Source organism: Myxine glutinosa, chromosome 2 (genome assembly GCF_964187855.1).
Source record: "Myxine glutinosa chromosome 2, kmMyxGlut1.1, whole genome shotgun sequence".
Classification (NCBI taxonomy): Eukaryota; Metazoa; Chordata; class Myxini; order Myxiniformes; family Myxinidae; genus Myxine; species Myxine glutinosa.
The window spans coordinates 204,701,709-204,710,336 of record NC_136262.1 but is presented as its reverse complement, the minus strand read 5'-3'; positions in this window follow the sequence as shown (position 1 = coordinate 204,710,336).

Genomic DNA, 8,628 nt, shown 5'->3' with positions numbered 1-8,628 from the left:
GTCTATCTGAAGTATCTGATCATAGTTTATAATATGTCCAACTTTAGAAAAGAGATTGACCAATTGTTTTGACCGTGTTTGTTGGTGGAGAGCACATCCCAATTCTATGTGTTTGGGAGTCATCTTTTGACCACCACTGACATTGAAGACAATGTCTTGTGAAATACTCAGGACCTTTGTTTGTACTCTACTCTCGTCATCCGGGACAGGGTCATCATCATTAGTCTTGTCAAGAAGTTTCTGTCCTCCAAATAATAACCTCAAAAACATATAAAGGCTGTCAGGAATACACTCTATCGCATTATCCTCATTCACACAGAATCCCGCATGGCCTGCTTGGCTGGTAATATCCCCAGGTATCTTCAGTGCCACATGAATGAGTGACAGGACATCATCTTCAGATTTGTATATTGGCATAGTTAGAAGGTCGTCAGGGTCTCCTGAATCGGCAAGTTCGGCTAGAGGTATGTGTGTGAACTTTAGAGGTGTAACCAGGGTTCGGTTATCACTAGGTCCATGGTGAAGCGATGGGATAAGTTCAACAACGTCTCCGACGCCGGACAGAAGTTTTTCCCTAAATGATGCCCTACGACTTATGTATGAGGCTGGAATCTCGGTCCCAGATTCTTCTGCTAGGACACAGTATTGGTTCCAAACCTCTGACATTTCAAGGACATGGCCCTTTTCAGCTGCATATCTCAGCTCCTTGAAGAGCCAACTCATAGCAATGTCCACTTGTTTAGTTTCCATCCGAGTCTTGGCAACTGATCGGTTGAATTCCACTAGGCATGGTAGGTGATATCTTCCATCAGCGGCAATGAGATCAGCTACTCCAGCAAATCTGATTCTCAGTTTCTGGTCGTAGTGTGCATTTTCCAGAATATGGTTGCTCAAATTGAATGTTGCAACCAATCTGGTCTTCTCTTTTCGATGTATCTTCTGACAAAAAAGGCACAAATTCTAGTCAACAACCGCCTCCATACTCCTACGGGAAGTGGTGGACTCCTGTGTTTTTGAAGCTACAGTCTCGGTTGATGTTGATGGCATTTGGGACAGCTTTTCCATAGCTGTCTGGAACCTTTTGATTTTGCCACTGTCTGTGAATTGGGCATAGCACTTTCCATGCCAAACAACTTCAGTCAGATCCACAGAATCCAGAACGTTTTCGAGACAGTCAATTGTTTCTGTATTTTTGACATCTCGAATTTTCTTCTACTGGTGGCTGCGTCGCGAAGTCCTCCCAAGCCATACTCAGTTGCTGGACGAGGTTCTTCTTTGCCTGAAGCTTGACATATGATGCATAGATTAAAAGCCACCGTAGCTGTGCGTTTCAGTCTTAATGCAGGTTCCATCTTCTTACATTGTCGTTAAAAGGACAAAATAAACCTGCAAAACATAGATATATGTATAACTAAGACTTAAAGAAACCATATGTAAAAATACCAGTGAAACCGTTTCCCAAGGAGTTATGATATGAAGTGCTAACGTCACCGTCATTCAAGTAGATGTAGATATCAACATTCGTTTAGTATATATGACAGATCACGGCACAGCTAAACAAGTGTGTGTAGAACATTTCAGCTTACGTTCATCCATATGCCTTGATCACATATTGATTCCCCCCAGCTTTATCGTGTACCATGTCATGATGTCATTTAATCAGGTTTAATCAATAAAATTGTGCCAACCATGCAATGATACGGTAGTTGTATTATTTATTATCCTTGTACAGCTCATAACAATTTTTTTTTTTAAGTTTATTGACGTTTCGGGCTGCCGGGATTCAGCTTTGGGGTGATCGCCAATGTACAAGTGTTAATCAGATATTACATTTTGCTGATTTATATATCATCTTTTAAATACCGATTTTTGGTAACTTAGGTCGAAATGATTTTCTGGTAACAAGCATATTCAGATTCAGCACCTACAAAATATCCTAAAACACCTTTTTACCAGCTTGTAACAAAAAATGCTCGTAAATTTTTTTCTAGAGGCTTTTTCAGAATTTTCCACCTGTCTACTGGACATATTGCCATATCTGCCTTTCCTGCTAACAGTACAACCTCTGCAGATTGCTTGAAATGCAATTGTCAAAAATTAAATAAACTCCAATTGTCAAAAGCTCAATTGAAAACTGAATTGTCAAAAATTAAAAACGAATTAAATAATGATTGCTCAGGCCGAAAGCAGAATTATGATGTACTTTAATTATTACCCTACCAGACACGGAGGTTTGATGGGTAGAGCGTCTGCTCTGAATTTGGGAGGTCGGTGATTCAAAGCATGTCTGAGTCTTACCAAAGACTTGTTTGGCACTCTGAATTTAAAAGGATAGAGCATGAACAACGCTGGGATGGCAATGGCAAACCACCCAGTATAATGCTTGCCAAGAAATTGCTTCGGCAGCACCAAAAGCTTTGTAAGAGTATGGTACATCAGAATTTTAAAATATATTAACCCAAGCTATCAAAACATTTATCTCATTGAAATTAAATAAACTGGATTTAAAATAAGAAAAAAAACACAAAAGTATCTGCACAAGCATTTAGGTTTAGCAAAATTTACCAAGTTGGTTAGTAAATGGCAACTTTTGTATTGTTTTTGGGGTGTAAAGGCCAAAACGCAAAATTTCCTCCTTCCCCGGCATGTTGGCTTCCACATTAAACGTGTCGTCTACCCACCTCATCCTTTACGAGGTGTTGCAAATGCATCCACTGCCATTCACCCTGACCATTAAGTACAGGCTGTCCCCGCTTAACGTCATCCCTGTTAACGTTGTTTTGTTATAACGTCAATATGAATTAGATACCAAGGCCTCACAGAACGTCGTGATTATTCACCTATAACTCGCTATTACGTCGTCAGTTATAGAAATGTCACAGAAAGTCTTCGGTGCTACTATGAAATTTTAATAGAAAAGTAGAGGAAGAGCAGCAAGCAGCCAACCATTGACGTTTTTTCAGGAGGGAGGAAAACGATAATTTCAACATTCAGCCGAAACCTTCACGTCACAGCAAGGTGGAAAACCCTCCAGATCTCAGTGACTCGTCACCATGCACCATCCACCAGTAGATTGTTATAGTTTACGAAAGGGTAATTCTTTTTACCCTTTTATGGTATTAAGTATGAAATTGAGCACGTCAATCTTTAGATGAAGACAAAATTGCATATGTGGATTATGTTCTACCGTTTTTCGCAAACCATATAGCTATTACTGAACAGGGATATTGTTAATTAAAATGATAATGTGATTAAAGGGCATACTCCAGTGGTGTCACTGCTAACTTGAGCTTTTCAGAAAGCCTCTTGCTTCTCTTTAATTAATTCCCAAAGTATAATGAGTTCCACAACCCGCTTCGATTTTGGGATCTATGGGCAGCAAAATGCATCATTTTGTTTATCTTTTATTTTTCGAAGACTTGGAATTTTTGCAATCATGGCCATACAATATGTTTAATTTATTTATTCCTAAGCAACGTGTGGCTGCTGGCTGCATCATTTTCTGGAAGTGTGCGGCTGTGCTTGTGATGTAATGCCCCCTCGCCAACTAGCTGATACTCATTTTACCGACCTCAGAAAGATGACAGGCTGAGTCGACCCACCTGGTGTTAATTCAATGGCATGACAGGAACTTAAAGTCAAGACCCTAGGATCTTAAGCCCGCCACCTTAACTGTCAAGCCAACACCAGGCATACAATATGTAATTCTTGTGTTAATTAATATCATGTATAAATATATATATATTGTTATGAATTTTGGGGTAGGGGAATATCTAGATTTAGGTAGATCTGCATAGGTAGGTGTCTGGCTGTCGTGATAGGGAACCTCACCTGTAATAAGTTATGTGTTTAGCCCGGTTTGTCCGGTTAAGAGTACACCTGTGATCATACAAGGATTTCGTGTGTTAAATAGTTTTAGGGAATAAAGATAATTCCCCTGTGTGTCAGACCTGGTGATCATACCTGTGTCCCTTATGGAAACACACTCTTGTAGTATCGAGCATATCTTCTAATTTCAATCATAGATTTAATGAAGCGTTTGCATTCTATAATTCGTGGAGTTTGACTTGTTTACACATCTGGTGGGATATCCCGTGAAGCTCGTTTATAGTGCGGCTAAAATTCGCGCCCGCGAAAGTTATGAAAACGCAAATCACACAGCAGTGAATGTACAGTACAGTACTGTACTGTACTGTATAAGCAGATCATGCTCACGGCTTGTATAACATGTTTTTTGTGGACGTACGTCCAGCTGCTCTATGCATGGCTGGTAAAAGAAGGGTTTTATAAATGTGTCAAGCTCAAGGCTCGTATATTTTTTTTTTGCTCCACTGAAGAAACGCAAATTCATGGAACATGGCCAAAAACATAGCATAGAAAGAAAACAGCGAATTTGTGGGGCACTTTTCCGTGAATTGAGAAACAGGTCGCATTCTATCAACCGCGAATATGCGGATTCGGCAGTATATAAATATACAGTCACGTGAAAAAGTAAGTCCACCCCATGTAAAGTTTTGACGTTTTCAATATATTTCAACATACAGCTATTTGATCTTCATTTCAACAATATTGATAGATAAAGGTGATATAATATAACAAATATCATGAAACATTTACATTTTGTAGTCCATTGTATAATTTAAATAAACATAAATGCAAATTTCGCATGTGGAAAAAGTAAGTACACCCTTGGCTCTAATAGGTGGTCTTGCCCCCTTTGGCAGAAACAACCTCAAGTAGGTGTTTCTTATAACTGTCCACCAGTCTCTAACATCGACTGGGAGAAAATTTTGCCCACTCCTCCATGCAGAATTCTTTCAGATATGCTATGTTTGAGGGGTTTCTTGCATGCACAGCTCGTTTCAAATCCCCCCACAACATCCCGATGGGATTTAGATCCGGGCTTTGACTTGGCCATTCCAGAACCTGCCATTTCTTTCTTTTCAGCCATTCCTTGGTGGATTTACTGATATGTTTAGGGTCATTGTCGTGTTGCAAGGTCCACCTTCGGTTGAGCTTCAACTTTCCGACAGATGGCCTCACATTATCCTCAAGCACCCTCTGGTACAATGAAGAATTCATAGTGGATTGCATGATGGTGAGTTTCCCAGGCCCTGTTGCAGCAAAGCTGCCCCAAACCATAATATTTCCACCACCATGCTTTACAGTTGGTATCAGGTTCTTGTGGTCAAATGCTGTCTTTGGTTTTCGCCAAACATGTCTTCTGGTACTGTGGTCAAATAGCTCTACCTTTGACTCATCTGTCCAGAGCACATTGTTCCAGAAGTGCTGGTCTTTGCGTAGGTGTTCATTGGCAAACTTTAGTCTTGCCCTGATGTTCTTTCTGGACAGCAAAGGTTTCCTCCTGGCACACCTCCCATGTAGATCAAATTTGTGCAGCCTCTTTCTAATGGTAGACTCGTGCACTTTGACATCAACAGTGGCAAGAGCTCCCTGTAGGTCCCGTGATGACATTCTGGGGTTCTTAGAGACTTCTTTCAGCATCTTGCGGTCTGCTCTCGGGCTGAACTTGCTGTGGCGGCCTGGCCTGAACGAGTTGGCAGTTGTTTGGAATCTTCTCCACTTGTAGATGATCTTCCGGACAGTTGAATGGTTGATTTCAAATTGTTTGGAGATCTTTTCAAATCCCTTCCCAGACTCGTAGGCAACTATAACCTTCTTTCTGAAGGCCTCAGATAGCTCTTTTGATCTAGGCATGGTGACGCCGCACACTTCAACAACAAAGAGCAAACCAAAGTAAATGTCTGAGGTTTAAAGAAGACAGGTTCCTCCAAGATCCTCTCTAACGATGTTCTAATCATTTGCATCTGAGCTGGTGCACCTGATTCTAATTTTAGGTATTTGAAGTAGTGATAAATGTAGGGGTGTTCTTACTTTTTCCACATGCAAAATTTGCATTTATGTTTATATAAATTATACAATGGACTACAAAATGTAAATGTTTCATGATATTTGTTATATTATATCACCTTTATCTATCAATATTGTTGAAATGAAGATCAAATAGCTGTATGTTGAAATATGTTGAAAAAGTCAAAACTTTACATGGGGTGTACTTACTTTTTCACGTGACTGTATATATATAAGATATATATATATATATATATATATATATATATATATATATATATATATAAAGATATATATATATATATATATATATATATATATATATATATATATATATATATATACATATATATATATATATATATACATATATATATATATATATATATATATATACATATATATATATATATATATACATATATATATATATATATATATATATATACATATATATATATATATATATATATATATATATATATATATATATATATATATATATATATATATATATATACATACATATACAGACTTGGCATTTAATATGGAATATCTTTTTTGTGGGAGTGAACTTACTTTTCAAGATGACTTAGAACCAAAAGTTCATTGGAATTATGTTGAAATTATTCTAGATTTTGTTAATGTGACCTTTAAAAGAAACAAAAACCACATTTGACATTTCGAAGTAAATAAATTGATCCTTGAAAGTGATGCAAACTGATATCGAACTCAATTGACGGACAGAACTGTGTTAAACTTCTGTGCGTTTTCCAGAAGTATCTCTTTATTTTGCACATTAGGCAAAAATTTTTTTTAACAAAACCAAAAGTTAAATTACGACTGGGATTACGAACAGTAAAATTACAGTTCAATACTTCGTGTAACCCCCACGAGCATTCAGGAGAGCACATACACGTCGAGGCATGCTGTTCACGAGATTTGCCAAGGTTTGGACAGGAATCGCTTGCCATGCAGTGACAATAGCCTGCTGCAATTCACGCACAGAGGCAGGCTGCTGGTCCAAGTTGTCGACTTGACGCGTTAATTCTGCCCACAAGTTCTCTATCGGATTCATATCCGGGGACATGGCAGGCCACTCCATATGCTCTACACCACGGTCAGCAAGAAAGTGTTGGATCATGCGAGCATGATGAGGCCGTGCATTGTCATCTTGGAAGACAAAGTTTCCTCGAAAGGCTGCATGAACAAATGGAAGCAATGTTTCTTCCAGAATGGCCCTGTGCTTGAACTGGTTCAGGTTTCCATTCAGAACAACCAGGTCAGTTTTGCCCCCTGCATGAAAACCAGCCCAAACGGTCACCCCACCACCTCCAGCTTGGACTCTTGGCTCTATACAATCTTCGTTGTAGGCTTCATGCACTTGTCTGCGCACTCAGACGCGGCCATATTGACGATAGACAAGAAATCTAGACTTGTCACTGAAGATCACGTGATTCCAGTGTCCTGGCTGCCATTGACGGTGCTCTCTGGCCCACTGCAATCGGCGCTGGCGGTGTTGGCTGTTCAGACATGGCTTTCTCAGGGGACGCCTGGCACGATAGCCTGCTTGAACCAGTCGTTGGTTGACTAGCCTTCTGGATACAGGCACATTTGTCAGTTGCTGCCACTCAGCCCTAAGCCGATTAGCTGACTTGGTACGGCCATTGCGGACTAACCGGTGCAGCTGGTGATCATCCCTCCTTGTGGTTCTGCGGGGACGTCCTGACCTCGGTATTGGAGTAGGGACACCCATCTGAGCATTTCGTTTCAGGATCTTTGACACCTGACCTTGAGTGATGCCATACTGCCGAGCAATAGCACGCTGTTTCATGCCGGAATTTCGTAAAGCCACCACTAAATGACAAACAGCATTGTCAAGTTGACGGACCATCTCCAGGGGAAGCGGCAATAACTTTTGTAGACGTGCAGCAGTTGTTTTCCACTAATACAGAACGCAACAACCCTTATATACCCGATTGTGAAGCCAATCGTCAAATGTACCTGTCCGTACATTTTGTCACGCCACCTGTGATATAATCCTGTTATTGACTTTTTGCTGCGACAGACAATCAGTGACATGGTTCTTTTAACAACGAAATCACCGAAGCGTCAAAGAAACTCACCAGATTGATATACCGGGTTCATAAAGTAAACCCAAGGTAAGAAAAAAAAATATTCCATATTAAATGCCAAGTCTGTATATACAGACTTGGCATTTAATATGGAATTTTCTTTTTTTTCTTGACTTGGGTTTACTTTCTTAACTCAGTATATCAATCTGGTGAGTTTCTTTCACACTTTGGTAATTTATATGTTAAAAGAACCATGTCACTGATTGTCTGTCGCAGCAAGAAGTCAACAACAGGATTATATCACAGGTGGCGTGGCAAAATGTATGGACAGGTGCATTTGATGATTGGCTTCACAGTCGGGTATACAAGGGTTGTTGCGTTCTGTATCAGTGGAAAACAACTGCTGCACGTCTCCAAAAGTTATTGCCGCTTCCTCTGGGGATGGTCCATCAACTCCACAATGCTGTTTGTCATGGAGTGGTGGCTTTACAAAATAACGGCATGAAACAGCGTGCTATTGCTCGGCAGTATGGCATCACTCAAGGTCAGGTGTCAAAGATCCTGAAACGAAATGCTCAGAGGGGTGTCCCTACTCCAATACCGAGGCAAGGATGTCCCCGCAGAACCACAAGGAGGGATGATCGCCAGCTGCACCAGTTAGTCCGCAATTGCCGTACCAAGT